The 25,213-nt window shown below is 40.2% G+C and overlaps 1 long non-coding RNA gene across 1 annotated transcript in view; it reads right to left on the minus strand.

Annotated features, from left to right (window-relative positions):
* Positions 1-25,213, minus strand: part of LOC130151877 (uncharacterized) — a 73,704-nt gene that overhangs the window by 43,130 nt on the left and 5,361 nt on the right. Inside the window, exons 2-3 of the long non-coding RNA XR_008822779.1 lie at positions 24,037-24,151; positions 7,561-7,679 (exon numbers count right to left, since the gene is read on the minus strand). This is a non-coding gene — a long non-coding RNA (uncharacterized LOC130151877). The remainder of the gene's footprint in view (positions 1-7,560; positions 7,680-24,036; positions 24,152-25,213) is intronic.

Below are 25,213 nucleotides of genomic sequence, written 5' to 3' on the forward strand. Positions count from 1 at the left end.
TTAGACCTTGAACTACTGATTGTTACTGAACTAAACATGAGCCACAAGTTATTGACAAATCAATTAAGACCCAACTGACTGAGTGCTTTAAACATTTTAAAGTATATCTGAACAGAAGCTTAGGTCATGTTTCATCTCCTCACTTTACACAAGCATGTGTTCAAAGCACTCAGCCAGCAAGACCTAGGAAATTGAAGAGTGTTTGAGGAAACAAGGGATTCACTGAAAGTGAATTGCTTACTATGAAATGCCTGATGCTTTGCTTATCTGTCCTCTGGCCTTCCTGTGCTGCTTTCCTTAGGACTGCTTATTCCCTCCGTTCTGTGGCTCTCTCCTTTTCTCTAAAACTTATCCCTCTGGATTTTACTCTGTCTACTCCTTTTTCTCTGACCTTCCCTCCTCACCATGAATTCTCTTCTTCAGTTCCTCATCCAACACCCCATATTTTGATCCTACTGTAAAACGAGGTCAGCCCCACTGTCCATGTCCGCCAGTGCCTGGTGTACAATTTGCAATTGCTGGTTACTCTGCACGCAGGCAGCCAGTCACCACAGTTGGTCCTTTATCCTGGAGGAACCAAGACACTTCCAAGCCAGGGGCAACTGATGTCTTGCTGACTATTGACTCATAAGGCACCACAAGCTCCCCAATCCACCAACCGTTTGAGCTCAAAAGCATCACAGCTGAGTCTGAGAAACATTGATCTCACCTCCAGCTGTGGCAAATACCAGATGCTTCAGAGAAACAAAACAGCTTGTACGGATAAATACACCAGAATTTGCTGTGATCAGATGGACAAAACATACAGGTAAAAGCAGACTAAATGACTCTTCTGAAAACAAGGTCCAAAAGTTCACCTTGCCTTGAAATATATTTCAGCAATATCAGCTTTAAGAGCTTCCTCTTTGTGGAGGGAATACAAGAGAAAGCTTCACAACACTGCTATTCACAGGCATATGAGGGAAGATGAGAGTTTTGTTAATTTCGGTCAATGATGACTTACAGCAGTGAATCCCTCCTGGATTTTCATTTTGAGCTACAAATTTATCTTCTCTGTAGTATCAAATACTGGGTATGCTTCTACCATACTATTTCTACCGCGCTGTTTGTTTCCTTTCTAAACTAAAAGAAGAACATCTCTTACGTGTTTAGTGTCTAAACTACAAGAATAGTCTTCTCTCACAAATCTTATCACCTACCTTTTATCACCTCCTTACCTTCTCACATTCCTATTTCTTTATAAAAATGAGGCTGCCAAAGCCAAACACAGTACAACCAGCAATGAAAGATAATGAATTGTTATCACTTGCATTTTCTGTACTACTCTTTTCACAAAACTATGTTTTATATTTTATTTTGGCCCCTTCTGATTTGTCCCCAGAGACATCCAGGACAAACAAGTGATAATATTTTGTCATGTTGAAAAGCAACCTTTTAATCTTCATTTGTCTTTAATTTGTAATCCATGATGGCATTTCAGGTGAGTAGCTTTTTAACAACTTTATGAGACACTATGTCAAAGGCCTTTGAAAGTCCAAATAAATAATTTATATTAACCTCCAGGGCTCAAGAGGAGTTAAATCTCATCGGCATTTAAAAAATTAATGCAGTTAAATATGAAATTAATTTTCATAAGAAAATTTCAGATAACACTTCAAATAAAAATTTTAATATACCAAAAAATCATTGTCTTTTCAACTTCATTGCCATCCATTATACTCCTAAAGGTAACTGGGTGGTATCAGTATGAACTGATACTGATACAGTACTCTATTTTTCATTATTAATATTTCTGACATACTGTTGACTCCTCACACATCATCATTGTCAGAGAAATGTTCTTTGCTCTTTCATCTAAAATAACAGAGGACAACATTCCTAATTTTTTCCAGAAAAAGTTATTATTTCTATACAGAACACCAATAATCTACTCTGTGCCAGGTAGCACAGATCAGACAGAGGAAGGATTAGTAGTTTACTCATAACAGAACTCTTGCATTACCAGTGGCTTTCTGCATGTCTACTTCTTGTCTTGGTTTTCAGCAATATTGTAGATTTTTCAGCAAAAATCTTTTTCCTATCTCAGATGATGCACCGTCATTAAAGCTAAAATGAGTAAGAGTGCCTTCTGTAAAAAGTTCTGTATGTCAGCCTTATTTCTTTAGTTGGAATAACTAACAAAACCTGATGAGATTTGGTGTCCTTGTATCTCAGCTTCTCTCTGACATTTCCAAGACACCACAGATTTCTGTTTCAAAGAGCTGAGCTTTTTTTCCCCCTTGTTTATGGTCCTGTCTCTGAGACAAATGAACAAATGAGTCACAAAAACAAATTCATGAAATGAAATGAATATACCAATGGAAAGTAATTTAAAAAAATATATCCGTAAATAAGAAATCACTGATCAGCACCATGATCATTTAAACTTTGGCAGCCCCTCTGAGATGCATTTGTAGCCAGAAGGAAAGATGGAACAAAATAAAAAATTAACTAGTCTCTGTTGCTGGCAGAAAACAGTGAAATTAAATTGCAGGGTGTGTTAACACTGAAAATCAAGTCACAGTGACAAAACAACCACCATCTTTTTGTGATAATACAGTTATTGTAATGACAAGCACTCTTGCAAAAACTTTCTGAATTCTGCACTCAAGTTTTTAATCCTTGCTTTCAATCAATATGGGTCTGCAAGTACTTTCATACCCAGAATCTAACTAAATAAAGCATTTAAAGATTTTGAAACCAAGTAACAAAATAACCTCCCAAACTTAATTAGCTTGCTTTCACTTGGAGTATTAGAAGAAAAAATTAATCTTAAATGTTATCGATAATTTGGTGATTTTTTTCTGAAGTTGAGCTGTCAGTAATTTTAATTTTATCTTTCAATACAATACCAACTCTGAAGTATTGCAATGGCTGTGTTTCTGACCATCACCATTCCTTGCTGTTTTGCACCTACCTACCTGCTGCCCACCTTCCTTTGGATGTTTGATGGCATTAACTACAAGCAGGAAAGCAGAAATCTCAGTGCTCCCTGCATTATCTGACACTGCTAAAAATTCAACACAACACTTCCTGTCAATCTTGCTGCTGCTGCTGCAGGCTGCATCGCTGGGTCTTCGCTCCTACCAGACATGCACTGAATAACACAGTGACAGCATTGTGAGCCCTTCTATCTCATCTACTCCTCTGGGAGAGATCTGTATGTGTGGTGCAATATCTCTCCAACCAAGGGAAAACATAATCTTTCAAAGTAATTTTTCTAACCCATCTTCCAAATTCAGGTTAAAGATGCCCCATCTGTGGAAACATTCAAGGACAGGTTGGATGGGGCTCTGAGCAACCTGACCTAGTTGATAATGTCCCTCCCTATTGCAGGGGTGCTGGACTAGATGACTTTTTAATGTCCCTTCCAAGCCAAAGCATCATATGATTCCAGGATTTTCATTACAACACACTGGAATCTATCGCTTACACCTTCCACTGAGTCCCACTGTCCCAGTTAAATCAAATCAGTATTTCTACTGGATGCCTGACTTTGTTTTTTTACCATGCTTTTCCTTTGCTCTCTTGTTCCACTAGCAGATCATGCTCCCAGATGCTCCAGAAGTCTCTGAGCTTCCTGCCCAGAAACTATTTCAATTCCCTAATCAAGATAAACACATATATATTTTTTTAATCCAAATCACTGCTCAAAATCTCTCTTTGCTGTTTTGCCTACAAAACAAAGAGTCAGAAAATTAGTGATGGCCTGAGGCACAAATAAGGCCACCTACCAACTTATGACAACAGTTAAACAGTACAAATGTGTATCATCTCAAAACAAATTTAATTTATTGTCTGCTTTGTCTCTCTTTTCAGGTCACATATTTCCTTGAATTGTGCATGTTTACACAGTACTTAACGCCGTGGGGGTCGCAGTCTTGACTGGGGCCCCTGGGCAACAAACATTACAAGCATTAAGTAATAATGTTACACATGATGTAACAGTGTTACACAATCTGCTGATGCAGATAATAAGGTCTTTAGAACAGGAAAATTCATTGTGTAACATGACAAATCTGATCAGCTGAAATTGTGCTCCCTTGCTTGCATACATCATAGTATTGTCTGTGTTCTTAACAGCTATGCTCATTAAATCAAAGAACTAAAATCCCAAATACTGGACCATATCTGTAGTACAAATCTGAGCAGAGATCACTCATATTATCACTCTTGTATTCCTAGTGTTTGCTTTCCTTGTAAGCAATTGTTATAACCACCACAAAAAAAGCTATGTTAATCCAAAGAGAGAGGCATAAGCTACACAACTGGAAAGAGGACACATAGTCCGACAGTTTTCTTATAAAATATAGCTGCTGCTACAGGGAGGTTCAAAGCTCTTGCAGTACCAGAAATCATCTGGAGGGCTGAGGCTCAGGATGCGTCTCACCACTAGCACCCCACGAGCTGCAGTGGCCATTTGCCATGCTTGCATCCCTGCCATGCTGGTCACGTCCTGGCGCTGGAGGGACAGGCACCCAGGAGCTCAGGGCACCTCTGCTCAGGGCCAGATTCCTTCTCTGGGCTGCTCCTGTCACATGTGATCGCTGCCTCACTGTTCACATTGTTGGAAGGAGAAAAAGCAGTAACAGTGGTAAGGAGGCTGTTCTGTGCACCTGTATGTCATATCCTAGGGTCATATGTATATCCTAGGGTCAGCCCATGCAGTAGTCACTGGTAAAGTGTGAAGCAACGGTGGAAGCAGGATCTGCACTTAATGCTCTCACCTCCCTCAGCACCCTTGGCACTGAGCTGAGACATGCTCTCTCTTGTATCGTGGATCTTGCAAACATGGTTGAACAAATCCAGACACAAATGCCAACCATGTCGGGCTTCATTTTGCACCCAAACAGAAAAGATAGAAACCTCTAAGAGCAACTCAACTTTTAAGGAATTCTCCCATGACCAACCCACCCCCACTGCTCTTGGCATGCTCCTGGCAGATGTCTTTGAACACTTCCAGTCTGCTGAAGAAATTGATCCACATCTCGCACTTACAGGGATAAAAGGGTTTATGTAGAAGAGCACCACTACTCTTTCTTCTTAGCTGCTGCATTTTTAAATGAAATATCCACAGCTCCGGCACTTCATCCTTAACTCGCTCCTGTCAGTGACTAGTCCATGGGCACCCTGGTTAGATAAGAACAATATTCAAGCAACCCTGCTGAGGCCATCTGAACAGTACACACCACACATTCACTCTGCTCATGAATCCTGAAATGCTTAGACATGAGTTTGTTACAGCAGAGACTGTTTTAATCATGTGCATGTCCTTCACCACTTTCCAGTTTCTAGCTGACACTCACTCTCCTTCTGCCACTGATTACTGTGTCCTTACAGAGGATAGATAATGCAAAAAAAAAAAATAATGAGAAAGTATGTTACTACTTAAAAACTGGCTGAATATTTCAACTTCACTTTTCTTTAAGTAACTGCTGATACGGCTTAGTAGTTTTACGCTATTTCATTTGAAAGTTCATAGACATGGGTTTTTTTCTTCAGCATTAGCTAGGGACATTAGTAGTAGTAGTAGTAGTAGTAGTAAGTCTTTTAAGATCAGTATTTATAAAGCTTAATTAGGGAATCATTATCATCTTCCGTCACTGAGGCTGCACCTGACTTAAGCTTTGTTTTGCACAGCTAGGCTTTACACAAAAGCCAGGTCACTGATATACAACTTTGTGATCAAATTCACCAAATAATGAGAAAAAAAAAAAAAAAAAAAAAGACATCTCAAAGGAAATGAGAGACACCTCTTCTTTGAGAGATGATACTAATAATACTAATAATTTATAATATAGCCCACCTACGGATAAGCAAGTTTGCTGAAGTGCTGCAGCCAGAGGGGCATCTTCCTGATGCTTTTGTTACAGTTAGCAGCTATTATCAGTACAGACAGGAATGTTTTCACTACTGAGCCATAAACATCAGCTGACCCCCTCCCCAAAACCGAGGCTGAGAAATATAGCCATAAATGCTAGTAAATTTTCTTTGCCTGTTTCCTGCCCAGTTGCCTGACTTTTATTATGGGATAAAAGAGAAGTTACGTGGTTTCACTATTGCATTACACAAGTTTTACTGGAGTTTCTTTCTGCCTCAGGCAAAGCACAAGTTTAGCTGAATAATTCTCGGAAAAGCTATGGAAAAGATTATCTGTATGATGAAAAACAGAGGTGGGGGTCAGGCAGCCAACAGGTGTACCTAACTTTGTATTATCCATCTGCGGAGATGCTCAGCTGCCTGCCGTGAACTCTGTCCTTACAGCAAATCTTCAGTGCTGCTGTCAGCAATGCCACCCAAAACTGATGGGTACTGCAATCATTACAAAAAGATTGTTCTGTCTTCTTCATTTTAAACATCAGCCTTCCAGCCTTTTCACATTTCCATGGAGGATCCTTTCCAATTTGAGATGAGATGTGATGCTGCTGCTAAGACAATCTGACAGAAACATTCAAAGGTTACTAAATACCTGAGTTACACCTTGAGGAGATACTAAAATATGCCAACAATGGAAATGGACTATACTTGCTGACACGCTTCACTTCAGAAAAAAATGAATTTGATATTGTGTTTTTGATAAAAACTTGTTAACTTAGAATGAGTAAAGACAACAAAGACCAAGATCTTTAAAAGTTTGTATTACAAATGCTTATTTTCAGTTATCTTACACACGACTGTTGAACAAGCAGCACCAAAACCCCTTCAGGAGAAGAAGAGGTTAATTGCTCAGTGAAATGGCAAAAGCTAAGCATAAAAAATAAAGATCCACAATGCATATAAAGAATTGGGAGGCTTGGTTTCAAAGTAGCTTACGTTACTCATCAGTGACAAAACATCAAGAGAATTTTACAGGTCACCCTAGGTGTCAATTAGACTGTCATGCTACCTTTTGCATCTCTCCACCTGTATTTCTGCATCTCCTTAATGCCACAGGTCTAACAGAGACTCAGAAGAAACTTTTAACTCCTAAAACAGAAACTAACTCACACCAAGCACCATTCAGTTCTGAAAGTAACTCCGGCTGGGAATCTCTACCTACCTAATGATCTTCTGGCCCAGATAAGTTTGAAGCGCTAGACAAAAGTGAGTTTATATCATGCTTTAAATTCCCCCTTCCTGTGATAAGTGTTACTGTCTATTTTAAGCAGTTTTCTTGCAGTTCAGTTCATTCAGAGTTTCAGGATTTCCAGCTCATGGCCAAGCATCCCAACCACAGCATTCTTAATGGTCTTCTTTTACCACAGGTGCTGGAAGCTGCTCGGGAAGCATGCCAGTAAGTCTAGCAGGGAAGCATTTGTGGGCAGAGAGTCACAAGTCAAATGCAGAATGAGAATTGAGATTGAGCACATAAATATCACTACCTCATTCATACACTGTACACACAACTGAATGCCATTGAGACAGTCAGATCATCTCCTCGGACCATTCAGTGTTTACAACTCAGGTACTCCAAGCAGGAATTGTAACCAACAACAAATGCCAGATCATAAGTTAGAGTACTTCAGACAGAAAAAGAACAACCTGTGCCCATGTCTGGAACAGATTTGTGCAGAAAAGGCTATCGGAGAAAGCCAGAAACCTTTTCTGAAAGGTGTAAGCTTCCTCCTCCAACAGACAGCCAGGGATTACCAGGTGTCCACCTAGAAGAAAAGCATACAAGTTCATGAGTTAGTCCATCAGGAAGGAATTCTGACCTGCACAGTGGCCAAATATGAGAAAAATCAGCCTCTGCTGACTCTCATACAACTTATACATGGGATGATGTTTCATCACTTGGTCTCATTGCTGCGCACTTTGCAAATATACAGTCTATGTCCCTTACATATATGTTTGTGTTGTTAAAACCTACCCACTAGTCATAATTCTTACATCTGCTTAATCAGTGTAGTCAGGCTGGAAGTTATCGATAACTTTCTTTCAGAAAGTATTTATTATGAAATTCAAACACTTTATAAGGCAAATAACTTGGACAGATGAAGAGCTGTATTACAAAGCACAACATTTTAGTGTGGATATATTACTTAGTGAATTATCTTTATATCAGAAGGGTTATATTTCATAATACAGAACATTTAAAAGCCATCACTTTGATGCTATTTTTTACTCATGCAGTGGAAATAATGCTAAAGTGTCATTGTTGACCTGAAGTTTGATCATTCCTACACATAAAACCAGGAATTAAAACAAATCTAATGTAGTGCTCATAGTCTGTGTTTCATCTTGCCACTTTCTATGAGTTTTATGGCCACAGTTTTCAATTAATGTTTTTCTCTTTCACTGAACACTGTGGAAAAAGACAAGAGGGGAAACTGATTAAGGCTCTGTCAGATCCTGTCACATTTAATAACAGTGGGTTCAGACATTGCCTTCTAAATCAAACAGAACCCAGCAGTCTGAGCACCAGACTTCCTATTCTGCAATTAGACCTTTACACAGAGAAACCCCTAGGACTGCAGGGTGCTCAGTAGAGATTTAGGGTATAACTGACCATGATAACAGGCATGAGACAGGTAATGGAAGCATGAACTAAAGAACAAAAGAAAAGGAAGGGGTGTCAGAAAATAGGGAAGAGCCCTTCTCTCATCACTTCTCTGTAGCACTGTTAAACAGTACATGTAACAACATGAAGCATAAAATAATGTAGACAGAAGAAAGATATTGCTGATCACTCTTTATCATCACTGTCAGAAGAGGTACTTGCACATAATAGAAAATAATTTTTCAAAAGGATGTTACTACACAGGGCATAAAAGCAAGATGTCCAAGTAAGATTTTGAGATTAAGTACTAGGATCTGTATTAGTTTACTGCCTATGATTCCCATACATTTCCACTGAGGGCAGGTCATACCTTAAGAGAACAATTCTAACTGCATTGACTTTACTTTTAGGCAATCCAAAACTCTGGTTTAAAATTAGACTTGAAGCAGCATTAACTCCAAGATATGTAAGATCTAGTCAGTATGCCCACTGAGTGCCTTAGGAAGTACATAAACTCTGTGTGAGATTCCTCTCATCTTGTTTTTGTAATCTGAAACGTAGGCATATGTTTGACACTAATGTCCCTTTATAATTTAGAAAGGGAAATGTTTAAGAATTAGAAATTTAGAAAAGCTTTGTTCCCAAGGGTGATTCATTTCATCAGAAAATAAGTGGGATAAGCATCCTTTTAGAAGTGCCCAGTCTTCTTCCACTGCCTGCAAAAATACCCCTCAAGACAAGCTCTGCACAGTTAATCTTAAAAAGGAATCATTTGCCTCCAAACATTTAAATGACTAATGGCAGATGAGAAAAAAAATACCCTCATTGTCTCTGGGGTCAACAGAGTTACAGGTATGACTTTAATTCTGAACTATGATGCTCTGTTATTATAAGATTTTCTAGCAGCCAAAGTTTCCAATATTTTTCTTATTTTGGCAAGTTTTCTCGTAAACCAAGAGGTGAATGTAGGCCAAACATATATAACAATATGACACTTTATAGGCAGTTTTTCAAAAATAAAACCAACTGATTTTATTCACAGCTTATGCAACTTGGAAAGAGGTTTAAATAAAACCTAAAAAGACTACACTCTTATAGAAAACCATAAGCATCCACACAAGGAATCAAAAGATATTGGCATAACTCTGGAAAAAAATAGGTCTGAAGAAAGGGTGGGAGGAATTATAGAGCAACTCAAAGGAGGTGAATGGCAGTTTATCACATTTGCACTCATTTTCTAAGATAACTTTAAGCTTTCAAAGACTAAAATTCCTAATAGGTGCCCCAAGAGGCTTCTTCATTATGGGTAATCTATACCCTCGAGGGATGCAATTTTACGCACAGTCTTATACAGCACTTTGATTAAAGGATATAGATGGTGTTCCCAGAATTTTATTGCTGGGTGAGAAAACAGACCTGCACATCTTCATTTTCCCTGTTTTGAGTGGAATGAGAATTAATTTTTCACACTTTTATAGCTTAAAAATGTAAAAAGGAGTCTGGTGTCCCATTTAACACAGGATGCAGTACTTAAGACATATCTTCAGTACCTGCTTACTCTTCCTTTACCACAGAAGGTAATGGAAATGAGACAGAGAAAAACTTCTACTCACTACAATTAAAGCTGAGTTACATCATGATCCACTGGTATGCCTTCCAGTCACTTACTACACAGTCTTTGGATTTTGGTAGAAGATGCTTACATATTTTTTTTTCTTCTATTTTCGTCTAAAAAGAACATAAATCCATAGAACTATCTATTAGGAAAGCTACTTCAAAAACAATATCTATAAATACATAGCTTTCAGATATACATGCAGTGAAGAATCTGCATTTCTTCCACAAGATGACACAAAACCAGTCTTTGTGCAACATCATCATGGTGAAAAGTCATCATCTTAAATACAGCTCCTGTAAAAAATATATAAATGCATCAGAATAAATCTGTAGTTTAAATAGGCTATTGTTTCCAGTATCGGTCACTACCGAGCCTTTCCAAGGGAAAAAATAAATTACCTAAAGTGGGACCAATTATGAATCAATATGTCGCTGAATGATATTTTTCCCCCAACTGATTAGTCTGTGCCCTAGAGCACAAAGAAGATAGTCTCCATGATATTTTCTAACACAAGCTTGGTTATTTTAGTTGTTTACTCACAGAAGCAATTAATCTTGGACTACAATAACTGTTTCAATATTCAATATTCAGGGATATTTAGATGCATAGATTGGGCCACATCTAGGGTGTAAAATGTATTTCCTTTCTGCAAAGCTCTCAGGGAAGTAGACTGTCACTCAGCATGCTAGAATCCATAATTTTGGTCATTATGTTCCCTTATGAACAAAAGCAAAATAAGAAACACTCTGCAGAACTACTCTTACAAAATATTTTGTTGAATAAGAGCTCTCTTATTTCGTCAAGGGCTCTAGGCAAGCATGACACTAAAACACCTTGAAATGTAAGTGACAGCATAAACTAGTTCTCACACACTTAACATATATGCTGTCATTTTATTTATAGGCTAAAAGTGAAAAAAAAGCCACAGGGCAGAAATAGTATGTTACGGAGAAACAAAGTATGTTTGTTTCAGATCTATGGAAGTAGCACCAAGGCTACCAGCACCATACGTAAAAACATCACAGGAGAACAGGATTTCTTCCGGTGGTGTCACTTGCACATGTTTGATTGGATAGATTGCCTGCAATTGTACTTTTCTAGATGATCTTTTACATCTAATTGTAATCCTAACAGGCCTATGTCACTGTAGCCTTTGCTGCTGTAAATCTTACTAATGACAACATCTCTACAGCTTTTTTGTTTCATACCCCAAGCACAGCAAAAATGTCAGATCAGTTCATGAAGAAATGACAGGCTATTGTTCTAACATGCATTCATGAACACCTCATTAACACAAATTCAATGCCCATCACATTTTAGCAGCTTCGATTAGGTAAGAAATCTCACTGCACTGTGTAAGGAAAAAAAGTGTACCATTACTTCACAGAATACAAGTGAATGTTCACAAAAATTCCATCATTATTTTTTTAAATGGCAACTAGAAAAAAACTAGCAGCTTCATTGAAAGCAATCCTTTCTAGCTGGTCTTTAAGGATAAATATTCTGGATTTGAAGCAGAATAAGTAAACTATTTATGTCAGTCAAAACAGATCGGTACATTAACCCAGGTTCTGTATCTTCTGCCCAGATTCAGCTGACTGTAGGCTATAAAAATACTCAAGGGAAGTTAGTTTCATTTGGATTAGCACACATATTTAGTGTATAATAACTCACAATAGGGAAGGATCTCACACTGGGACTGAAAGAATGCCTTTTAATAAAAGAGATCTGGATTGCAATGAAGCCATGAGAATTTCTAGTCAATGGTGTATGAAATACAATTTAAAAGTTGGTTATTCCATAACCTATGTTTCAATATCAGTTTAGGAAAAAAACAGACTTCACTTTCTCACAGTGCATGTCAACTGGAGCAACAGCTGTTTCACAGGGCCAGAAGTAAACACTCAGCACACTGCTTGTTTAAAGTATATTAAAGCCATGGGGTTCAAGCAGAAATTTACAGTTAGGTTTTTGGTAAAGTGTTTCCTCAGGTCCCTGGTCAGTCAGTAGTGCTAATGTTTTTCCAGCAATCTCTTCATCTTTAAGGCCTATTGCTTTGTCCCACTCAGGAATATTCTTAGAGGGAGGTACCACAACCACAGTCCATGATGTGAAGCTGTTCCAGTGACTGAGGGCTGCTAAGGTCTACAGCACATGATAGGAATTGTAGAGTTGCTATTGGCACCAAAAAATGAATGAATAAGAAGTGAGGACAGGAAGAAGGACTTTCCTGATAAAGGACTTTGTCTGAGATCTGATATTGGAATTTATTCCTGCCTTCCAACTTAAGCATCCTTAATATTTGCTAGTTTGCTCCATTTCCTTCCCTACCCGCCCTCCCACCACACAATCAACTTAGAAAGTGCAAATTTCAGAATAGAGATGTCACTCCAGTGTTCTAAGTGAATTGCAGTTTAATAAATGTATAGGACTTCAGTCTGATGGGCTTGTAGCACACTGACCATATATGCCTTCAACATGCTGCACTTGTTACATGTTTCAGTTCATAAAACAGGAGTTTTTCTCATAAGCTTCTTGAGCTGAGAAGGCATTCATCACTGTTCTGCAGACAGCCTCTGTGCCTGTAAGGTTGAACATAGTTTTAGGCCCTGAAAGGCTACTCCAATACATGTAGGTAGTATCCTGTGCCCACACAGATTGTCTATGCTTTCAACAGGGCTCCTGCAAGAGGCTGTAGGAATGTGTCTTCACCCAATGAAACACCAAGGCAGTCTCTTAGTATCTCCTTGCAAATCAAACACAAGAGGAGAGCCTGCAGGGTTTCCAAGACACAGCTGAAGCCTCCTCTCTAAGAGGCTCTGGAGGAGACAGCATTTACAGCATCTTGTTTGCGTGAATAATGTAAACCATGAGGGTGATGTTTGTGCACAGTGAAAAGTAGCTGCATCATGCTACCATGTATTCAAAGTGTCCAGAGGGCTTTCAGATAAGAATTTTTTCAGTTTACAAGCACAGAATTATTTTTTTCCTAGCTGCTGGCTCTGAAAACTTCAGCTGAAAGTTGATCTGAAAGTCAGGCAAGGCTCCCATTTATTGCACATTGCAAAGATTTTGTGAGCCAAACTGCACTTTAAATTACAGGTATGAAACTGCATTTGTCCTCAAGGTCTTAATTTCTGCCTTGGCAATTTGTCCTTGTAACTGAAGCTCTATTAACAATTGTTGATAATGTATGAGCCAGATGGAATCCATTTTGCCTTCCTATAACTACAGGTTCTGTGATTTGAGCAGAAGTAAAGCTGTAATAAAACTCCTTTATCCATGAGAGTGATAACCATCACTGCTGAGTCAGAAAATGTAATTTCTGTTCTTATTTCTCAGATACAGTTGCAACTGCAGGAAGTAACATGAGTTAATTGCATAATGAAGGCTGTCTTCCCAAACAATTTCAAATAAGCTATTGAAAAAACAGGGAAATGGTCATGTTAGAAAAATAATGCCTTTCACATGTGACCTCTGGTACTAGTTTCACACTAAAAATAAGCAGAAAAATCCTGGTATTAACTTCAGTGTGATCATTTGGGGGGACACCCATACCTGGCAGCTGTGAGATAACACACATTTCAGGTAGGCAGAGAAGCATGGGGGAGCTGCTGTGGGTTCACAACAAAATCACAGCTGTGCGAGCACCACTACTGAGGGAACTCTAGTGCTTCTTGTAGCACGTTCCGGGAGGCTGCTGTAAATCTATACAGCTCATGAAAATCTGTGGTTACTTTGGGTAAATCCCTAGCGCTCTTTAGCCTACGTGACCCTTGTAATACAGAGACATGTAAAGTGATAGCCAGATTATTTCGATTTCTCGTCCACCAGTGACTACAATATTCCTTTGGAGTTACACTCTATTAGGCAACACAAGCAGAGATCAATACTAGGATCTTTATCTGTTTCAACTTTATTTGCTTATTCCCCACTGTGCTTTCTGTGGGGGGAAAGTTGTCTAGTACTTTCTGGTTTATGGGATTTTGAACAGCACCAAGATAATATAGTTCAGAAGGAATGTTTGGCTGAATAGTAAACTCATGCATGTAGGACTGAAATTAAGATAAAACTTTGGTTTATTGGTAGAAAAAGAAAGGAAATTCTGAGTCTTTTCCTCATCTTTAAACTTATTGCACCATTTTCTGCTTGGTTTATATGAGGCAAGAAAACTCATGCCTTGCTGCAAAACCCCCGTCAGAGCCCCTATGGTAGCACTTCACAGCACCCTTTGAGCTTGCAGCCAGTGGATGGGGGAAGTAGGAAGCAGCCTGCAGACCACTCCGGATAGATGGCCCCTTCCCTGATTGCTGTGCCAGCTGTGGGCACAGCCCCTCACCCTGCCCTTCCCTCCTCCCTGACCTGTGGGCTGCTGTCCCTCCACTGGAGGTTATTGACCCTAATGTTTTCCAGCAGAACAGATGGTACAGTAGCTTCAGATAAAGTCAGTGAGTTATCTTACACAGCTGCAGATAGTGTCTCACCTCTTCTGTGAGCAGCCTTAGGAAAGCAGAGACCTGCCTTGACTGGATGCTGATGAGAAACAAGAGGCAGCAGCATCTCCCATCAGCTCCATTCCTTACCGGCTGAGCACAGATGGGAGAGGGCTAGCTGTAGGCATTTAGTTATTTTGTTAGACTTCCAGGTCTCCACAGACAGGTGGGGACAGCCCCGAGCTCTGCTACCTGTGATTGAAACCAGGAGTTCCAGCTAGTACAATCACAGAACGACATTTAGGTTGGAAAACACCTTTAAGACCACCCAGTCCAACCATTAACTGCCAAGTCCATGACTAAACCGTGTCCCTAAGCACCACATCTACACATCTTTTAAATACCTCCAGGGATGATGATTCCACCACATCCTTGGGCAGCCTGTTCCAGTGCTTGACAGCCCTTTTTGGTGAAGAAGTTTTTCCTAATATCCAATCTAAATATCCAATCTAAACCTCTCCTGGTGCAACCTGAGGCCATCTCCTCCTGTCCCATCACTTGTTACTTGGGAGAAGAGACTGACACCCACCTCTCTACAGTCTGCTTTCAGGTACTTGTAGAGAGCGACAAGGTCTTCCCTGAGTCTCCTCTTCTACAGACTAAACAGTCCCAGTTCCCTCAGACGCTCCTCATAAGACTTGTTCTCTAGACCCTTCATCAACTTCATTGCCCTTCTCTAGGCATGCTCCAGCACCTCAGTGTCTTTGTTGAAGTGAGTGGCACAAAACTGAGCAGAGTATTTGAGGTGAGACCTCACCAGTGCCCAGTACAGGGGGACAATCACCTCCCTAGTCCTGCTGGCCACACTGTTTTCAATACAAGCCAGGATGCTGTTGGTCTTCATGGCCACCTGGGCACACTGTGGGCTCACATTCAGCCGGCTGAATCAACCAGCAGCCCCAGGTCCTTTCCTTCTGGGCAGCTTTCCAGCCACCCTTCCCCAAGCCTGTAGCGCTGTGTGGGGTTGTTGCGACCCAGGTGCAGGGCCCAGCACTCAGCCCTGTTGAACCTCATACAACTGGCCTCGGCCCATCAGTCCAGCCTGCCCAGATCCCTCTGCAGAGCCTTCCTGCCCTAAAACAAATCTACACTCTCCTTGTGTAATACGTGCCTAAGCTCATGGGCTACAGAAGGATATAGGAGCCCAGGTCCCATGCTGTGCTAATGGAGCTCTGAGCATGGCCCTGTGTGCACACATCTGTGTAATTACAACCCAAATGCTTTCAAATTATGTTCTACATTTTCACAAGAACATAAATTGGTATTTGTGGAAAAGGTACCAGAATCAAAATAGCTGAGTGCTGACATTGCCAGCACTCCCATGCCTTCCTGGCACATGGTATGTGCTGGGACTTTACAACAGGGCTCCTTGCCTTGTTCTTTAGTCTTCCTGTAAGCAAGAAGTGCTCCATCCTCCTCAGGGCTGTTACAAGCCCTAGTTTATTTGAAGGGCAAACATTCAGAGAATCTCCATTGGAGGACCTACAGTAGGACTCACTCTTCCAACGTGCCTACCCTATTGTGTGGGACTTAGTAACACACCCACAGGGTTAGGAGAGGGGTCGTTCATGCTTTAGGAACAAGCACAGATTCAAAAGCACTGCTGGATCAGGATCAGAGTATTCACCACCAGATGGCACCCACAGGTGGCCAGTTTTTATTCTCTTCATTACGTACTTTTATGATTTTTCTTGTGCAGTAGTGACTAGACATGAGAGTATTAGACACTATCTGGTCAGCTGTGATTGTTTCCCTTTCGTCAGTTTAAGACAAGCTAATATTTTAAAATAAAATTATTTATCATTTTTATCCCAATAGTCATGTGAAAGCAGGCACATCAGCAGCACTATGCACAAGACAGACCTGTGCTCCAACACCGTATTTCCCTCGTGTTCAGACTCACTAGTCTACTGCATGTTCTTGTGTGTGAAGGTCCACTTCAACACTGAGGATTTCATTTCATTCGCATGCACCCTGAAATCACAGGACTGTCAACTGAGGTGGAAAGACTGCACGGCATTGGAGGCACCAAGATGAGATGCTGTAACTGCTTACTGTGTATCACATCAATAAGAGACACAGGTTAATAAGTAGGTCTGAGCACAATATCTGCAGCATCTCCTTCTGAGAACTTGCCAGCTAATCATATCAATCTGTACAGTGTCAAGCTGTTACCATGTCAGTAATATAGACTCCGTTTGATTGTGCATGTTTCCAAGGCCAAATGTGACTCTGCTATGATCAGAGGTATTTTCAGGCATATGGGAAAGCTGAGCCACATAGATGCAGTTTTTAACATCTTAATGTTTATAGGAGCTATATCCCAGTGAAGTGGGAGGCCCCTAATCCCCCCAGTGTGAATGTTTCTGGAGAATTTACTTGGCTTAACTAGCAGTCTGAAAACATGCCTTAATGCATGCAAGTGTGCTAGTCACAGAACCTCAACACCTCATGGTAATACCCTTCGTCTACTGGTGATGAGACACCCTCACATCTGCATTGAGTCACAGAAAGGAGTATGAACAGACAGGATTTAATAAGAGCAAAAAAAAAACCCACAACACAAGAACAGTGCTGCATTTTCTTCTAACAAGGTAGCAAGCATCCAAATCTCCAGAAAACTGCATGGCCATGTACACCATACTCCTACAGCAAACCCATATTCCCAGCATCATAACAAGAGCCTATAATGGCTCTTGGACCTATATTCTTTTCCACAGTTTCTCCCACCTTAATCCCTCAGGGAGGCCACTATTATTATTATGCAACTCGGAACAATTAATCTAAGCACTCTCCAGTTTTCACGTCTCTTTATTCAATCTGATATTAAGCAGGCTTCACCACAAAAGGTAAGTTCTGATATGGAGAGGCACGCACACATGGAGGTTTAATAGTTAACAGCTGTTCACATTGTTTTAATACAACTTCTAGTAAACACTGACAACAAAATTCAATGTAGATAAATGTAGAAGGATGCAAGGGGGGGGGAGGGAGGGGGGAGAAATCTGAGATTTACATCTGCAGGAGAGGGCTCAGAGCTGACTCCCAACCAGACTGAGATCTTCAGCTTATAATAAATCATTTAAAGAAAACACCAGCATGATACTGAACAGAAGCCAAATAAACAAATCACATGTTCAGAATTATAAGGAAAGTCATAGAGAACTGTACTGGTTTTGGCTGGAGTAGAGTTTTTTTTCTTTATAGTAGCTGGTATGGGGTTGTGTTTTGGATTAGTGCTAGAAACAGTGCTGGTAACACAGGGATGTTTTAGCTATTGCTGAGCGGTGCTTGCACTGAGCCAAGGCCTTTTGTGCTCCTCACCCCACGCCACCAGCGAGGAGGCTGGGGGTGCACAAGAGGCTGTGAGGAGACACAAGCGGGACAGCTGATCCCAACTGCCAAAGGGATATTCCATACTGTATGACATTGTGCTCAGCATATAAAGCTGGGGGAAGGAGAAGGAAGGGAGGGACATTCGGTGTGATGGTGTTTGTCTTCCTAAGTAACCATTGCACATACTGGAGCCCTGCTTTCCTGGAGATGGCTGACCACCTGCCTGCCGATGAGGAGTGAATGAGTTCCTTGTTTTGCTTTGCTTGTGTGCGTGGCTTTTGCTTTACCTATTAAACTGTCTTTATCTCAGCCCATGAGTTTTCTCACTTTTACCCTTCTGATTCTCTTCTCCATCCCACTGGGGGGGAGTGAGTGCCTGTGTGGGGCTGAGCTGCCCACCAGGGCTAACCCTGGTACTTCACCACATATATCTCTTCATGAATTCTGTGTGCTATTCTTCTCCCCTTCCCCATATTAAAAAGGAGCTGAGAAAAGGAGAGAAGCAAACGGTGAAACCAGTTACAGAAGTTGCCTGAAGCCAATTTCAGAATGGTTCCCATTATAGGAATGGCAGAAATTACTAGTCTTACATCCAGAGTCCAGCTGAGGGTGCATTGCAACAGACATCTGTGAAACGGTGAAGAACTGAACAAGGAACAAATGTTCAGAGTTCACCAGCTCAAACTGGTGAACCGGTGGCAGGTTAAAAGTGTGGCAGAAACACTCCCTGTGAAAGAGGAGGAGAGCTGGGGAATTCCTTGCAGCAGAATGCACAAAGTTGTTAAGTTCACATGAGTTTAGAGAGAGATTGGACAAAGAAGAAAATGCCAAAGAAGTTCAGGAAGACTGTGAGCTGGAATATGTTAGAGCATAATCTCGGAAGCTATCACTTTGTGCTTGCTCTTCTCTGACACACTTCCCTGCACCTTGCTGCTCAAAGTAAGGCAGTTCTTGCATCCATTTTCATTTTTAAAGGGTTACAGGAAGCAGTTTCTTGGTTTGTCACCTGTGTAGTAACATCAGAGTGGTTTCCAATGGAAATATTTATTTGCAAGCTGCTCAAAATCCCAAATATAGCAAACTTCTATCTAATGCAAGAACCTCAAGAAACCAAATGGATTAATCTGGTTACTACTGTTTATTGGGGGAGCATTGGTGAGCACAGTACTTTGCAGATGGGCTAATTCCTTCAAAACAAAATGCAGACAAATAAGACAATCCACATGAAGCAGAATAACCTTGTGCTTGGAAACGCCTTGTGACTTCCTAGGACACATTTGTTGTATATCCCAAACTGCAGAAATAAATAGAGTGAACTCCCATGGAGGAACAGATAACCAAAATGTGGAGAGTGTTAAAAGGTTAAGAATATCCAAGGCACCCCAGGAAAGTTAACAAAGAGCTCCAGGGAAGAATTAGAAGGAGGAATTGATATCAACAGGGTTGGCTCAAGGAAACATAATTGCTAATGGAAACACAGCTTTCATCTGGGGAGATGAGAGAAAACTGAAAGGGAACTTTTAGCTCCTGGTTCTTCCAAAAATACCTGAAAAAACCCCACAGCTAAACAGGTGCAAATAGAAAGTGTGCCCGGAGGCATCTCAGTTCAATAGCTCTCAAGCAACTGAACTGGCCTATCTAATTTATTAGGCTATTAACCCCAAGAAACTAGCTTTTGTGGAGCCCTAGCAACCAGCAACCACTAAGAGAGGGTCTTTGTTTACACACTGCTTTTACACCCAGGGCCTCCCAGATTCTTAAGGCAGGTTTACATCAGACACTCTAAGAACAATAAACTGCCTTCCTCTCACCAAACCCAGCTACAAAAAGCACCGAGAAGAGCCTTCCGTGCAACAGAAATGCTCTTATCTGGAAGGAAGACTCTTTGAGACAGCTGAGAGAACAAACTGTGACTGCTGCTTGATAAACACACATCACCCTAAATCACATTAATTAGTTTGGAGTCTCTCAGAATGCTACGAAGTGGCAGGAATGCGGTATTGCACCGCATGGTAAATGGGAGTCTGCAGCTAGCTGGTATTGGGCATTTTTTCAGTCCAGTTCATCACAGATCTGAGTGGATGAAAAGTGTTGGTATATCCCTGACTATAACTGAGTACCAAGGCTAAGGCTAATACCTTAAAGAAATGAAAGCAAAAGACACGGCACAGGAAGGAGCATGAACAGAGAAAGCATAAAATAAAAATCAGGAAAATGCTCAATTTGCTTAAACCAAGAGGGCTTAAACACTGTAGCCCACAGCAAACCTGGATACAGATGACAAGTTAGTGCAAAACAGAGATTCAAATGGGTTTGCAAGTTTGGAGATTTGTTTATTCATTGTTTTGATATTGATTCAAACTGTATTTCATATAGAGCCTTCTAAATCCATAAGAACAGCATAAACACTTTAACAGCGGATTTTCTTTGTCTCATCTTCCATCTGATTAAGCTGGAAGACTGTAAAGACTGGAGGTTAGAGTGAAAAAAGTTTCAGTTTGAATTATAGGCACATCTTCTCTAGGCTATTTCTGGGCTTTTCCTACACTGAGCATTGTGGGTGTGACAGTTTCGACTGCTCTAAAACCACACAAATGGGCTCCCAGTGCAGGGTGAAACATCTCTTTGGAGAGCTAATTGAAAGAAGTGGTTCCATAATAGCTGTTCAAGGACAGATCTCTACTGGAGACAGTTTGGCCAAAACAACTGTTGACAAAGCAGCCAATACCCAAATCAACTGCTTGAGCCAGCCTCTGGCACACCCTGCTCTCTGCCTCGCTGGGGCTCAAATAGAGAAATTCCAGGTCCCTATGTGGTGCAGTGGTTCCCCGTGCCGCATCCTGGCACTCCAGGCACACAAACGAGCCAGTTCTGGAAATGTAGCACACTGGGTGTTGTTTTCCGTGTATTGTGAAGTCCTGAAGTGAACCTCAAACCCATGATTCTGTATATATATAGGTGGACATTCGAATGATTTGAGAGATAATATCTTTTGTTAGATCAAGCTGCATAGCTGGAAACTGTTTAAAAAGAAGACATAAATCTACACATGTTCAGAGATTTAGTTGCTCAGCTGATTGCTTGCAAAGTCTGCAAATTGGGTGCTGTTTGCACTGATTTAAATTTCTTTTGTCACATTAGAACTAGCACTCTGAGGGAGAATGACAATGCAGCAAGCACAGCTAGATAAGTCAAAGTAAAATGATCAGGGCATTTTGTCTGCAAAGTTCCTTATTAAAGGATGTTGATGGGTAAGTAAAAAACAATATGGTGGGAAAAGAAAGAACTCTATATATGAATTTTTTTTCCAGGCTCAGAATCCAGGTCCTTCATTTTACAGTGATGTGTAATGTCATGCCCATCTAGAAATAAATAATATAAACCTACATCAGATTAAGTGCTCTTTAAATTTTCTGTGTAAATTGGATCAGATTTGATCTGGAATTCAGCGACACAAGCAGTGAACTCTAAAATGCTCTTTTCATACAGACATTGTTCAGAGAACTGCACTCAAATTATTTTCACTTTTTGGGCCAACATAAATGTCAAAAGAAGGAAGATGCAAAAGAGTACATGAGGTCATACAATTTTCTTTCATTCTTATAATTTAAGATACTAATGATATAGTTAACAGCTATTTTAAGAGTGGAATATATGCATTTCCACCTATGTCTTTCCACAACTACTTTTTTGACTGCACCTGACAGTTTTCGCAGTGCTCTCTGCAAACTATAAACATAATTAATTGATTATGGACTGTATTAAACTACTCCAGCAGGACACCACATGTGCAGCTGTCAGCTGCAAAACTCAGTTCTGTCCCTCAGAGCTTTGTCTTCCACATTTACATTATGCTGCACCTGGAAGACATTTTTCACTATTACCAGACACATAAACAGTAGCTTGAAAGCATAAATAAATATACAGAGGGGCTACTCATTAAGACTCAAGCGTCAATTACAGACAGTCCTCAGCATCAGACAGCACTAAACATACAGCAGAGGATGAGTTTCTCTTCCATTTTATTAATTCTGTGAAAGTTTGCAAGCCAATTGCCTAAAATCAGTTAAGTCTCAAATTCTCCCTTCTATAACCCATTCAATTACAACCAAATGTTACCTACTTAATGACTGGACCTATTCCTCATGAGAAACTGATGACCATTTAATATATCATGCACAAACATATTGCTCTGCATTCCGCCCAGCGGACTACACCAACAACATTTGCATATGTAAGTTAGCACTGTGGAATGTCAAAGTTTTCCCATTTGTTCAGCAGCTGAAAACGTATAGCAGTAACTCAATCAGATTCTGCCTGCTGTCAGAAACAGATGACAATGAATGAATGGGTGACAATGGATGGCATTATTTTCCTTTTCTTGCATACTGATGATCATTAAGCATAAAATCACAAGTTTTAGTTAATCTGAGACTTCTGAAAGTCTGCCAAAACCTGTTTCAAGTAAGTGCTAAAGAGACAAGGAGTAACAAATTTTGTGGACCCAGTGACCTAATAACAGGAGACCAAAATTAGGCATAAATAAACAAGAAAAAAAGTTTTAAATAATAATTTTCAAAAAATCTAGGAAAATAATAGAACTCTGGATTGGAACTGTGTTCTACCCTGTTTAGTTAATGCACTTTGGCACTGATTTAGGGCCCCATCTCCTCAGTCAACACTAATATTTAAAGTATTATAATGCATTAAACTGTGGGTAAAAGTTGAGCAATGCTCATTATTTGGACTTGGGGGCTGGTTCAAGTATTTTTCATACAGAGATTGTTTTTTCCCCTGATATAACCTGCCTTGAATCTGAAAACTGTTTTTTCATGAGTTTTGTTCTACATTTGTAGTGCCTTCCTCTCTTAGTTTCATCATTGTAGTTATTCTTACTCTGGAATTGTGCTAATTGTTAAAAAAAAATAGTAATCCTAATTTTCTTTTAATGTAATTTTGATTTTAAACACAGGGATAGTTTTAGAAGTGATAATATTTCAAGGTTTTGTATCTTACAGTGAAACATGGTCCAAGGGTGCAGTTTCATAACTGGGTAAGCCAAAGTAAATTTGAGCCACCCATGAGTGAAGGGGTCCTTTGTTTTTTCACTCCAGGTTGTGTATTCCTGGGCTCAGAGGGTCACAGAAGGGCAAAATCGCTAACTCGTCTGGCTGAAAAGCAGTCAAGAAAAGAACTGAGAGTAAGCAAAAATTGAGATAGGAAGTATCAAATTGAGATAGGAAGTATCTTTTTAGTATATATTAGTGCTTTACACTCTTAAGAGATAAAGGTTCCCCAAGGGGTGACAACATACAAACCAGATCCCATGATACATACCCATGTATGCTGCTGCTCTGCCTGGTCTTGTATGTCAGCTGTACTATGCAAACATTACCACAGCATAAATGTTTAATAATGGAGTGAGACAATGTGATTGATATAACTAGGAAGCAAATCCAGTCGTGTATTGACTGCACTATTCCACTTCCCCTGCAGCTTAGCTCTGGGACTTAATGAAACAAAAGGAGTACATTAAATTCATGCTGACAACAAAAAAACAAAGCAGGGATCTTTTAGCTATTCTGGGAACCATCTGTAAAGGTTAGTTGGCTTAAAGCAGCAGTAAGCCAAAATCTTTATGGGGAAAATATGTGATGATGTAATGTGGTCAGCCCAAATGCATGGTTATAAAAGCTTTATGGCACATCACACTTTGCAAGGCACTATAAAGATTTTATGGCCATACATTTGGGATGAGTGCTTTGCTCATGAGTGATGGAGCCACCAGTGAGTTATGCAAGTCTTTGCTGGAGGAGTGTCATAAAACATAAACATTTTTATAGTACTCTACAACATCTCATGTACTAATTTGGGGATGGATCCTTTCAGTTTGACCCCTTTTTTTCTTTTTCTTTTTCTTTTTTTTTCGTCTCTGGAGAGCAGTAATTAGAAAAAATGTTACATGAGGTATGGTGGAACTCATTTCCATCACCAATGGAAATACCCTTCAGCAGCCATTTATATAATGAAGTTCTGTCAATTCAGTTTGTAACAGTTGAAATGTGACTTACTGATGCCATTGCCATCACCACAGATGTGATGGGCATGTGCTCGGGAGGAGTAAGGAAGACAGCAGTGACCGGTGTCCTGGCAGACTTAACATATGTTCTCCCATAGCCTCTGCACCTGTGTGAATACATTACAGAATGAAGCCTAAACTATTCATCTGCATTGCTATTGACAAGCTCTATGCTTTGTGGGTTTTCTGTATATCAAGTTATCCAGCCAATACACAGCACAATCCCTATGATAAAATTGCCCCTGTACAAACTTGGGCCCCATAGCTACAGTGACCTTAACAGAAGGCAATCTCTGTCCCCTTCCCCACCTTACACTGGGCAATGTTATCCAACAGCCACTTCCTCAGAGACATACTTGAAAGGAAATGCTGCTAAATATACCCAAGAATTCATCTCACGTGTTAAAAGGGAGCCTGGAGCCACCTTCAAAGAAGTGCTTGGGAAGTTAGCCAGTCTGGAGGCCACCATGGAGGCTGATTATTTGAAGCAACAAAGCCAAGCCTCCAGAATTCAAAGCAAGCATGATTTTCTGAAATTAATTTATTCTTTTACACTTTTATGTTGTATTTTTCTCTTGTATGAAATAGCGGTAGCCTTCTCTGGGGACTAGAATTCGGGATACATTTTGATGTTTCTCCCATGCATCCTTAGGTACAGGGAATTTAGCAAAGAACTAGGCAGCGCTTATTAGTCTAGCTGTCCATCCTGAATGGGGAAAGTCAGCAGCCAAGCAAGATTTACCAGAGCCTTTTTTCAAAACTGCGGTTTACCTGATTTTTAAGACTTTGTATTCTTTCTACTCCACAATCTGGTCAAACTATCTGCCAGTAACAACTATTTTGTGTTATATGCACTTCCTGTCATGTCGCTCTCTTTGACTGCTGAAGTACTACTACTGGGATCTGCTACCAGTTTTACCATTTCTGGATATTAGGGATTTGGTTTGTGAAAACAACTCTTAGAAAAAGATGCTGCAGCATGCACACTTTTGTTACATCTATATTATATGCATTGCTGCATGCATACATGTATAGAACATTGTTTAGTACTTCAAGTAAGGAAATAAAGTGCAGAACAGTTGAACAGCAAATGTTCTTCAACCTATAGAGATATGGGAGCATGTATTCATCAAATGGGCTGTATGTTTTGGTTACAAAATTAGAGGAGA

The sequence above is a fragment of the Falco biarmicus genome, chromosome 6 (assembly GCF_023638135.1).
Source record: "Falco biarmicus isolate bFalBia1 chromosome 6, bFalBia1.pri, whole genome shotgun sequence".
NCBI lineage: Eukaryota > Metazoa > Chordata > Aves > Falconiformes > Falconidae > Falco > Falco biarmicus.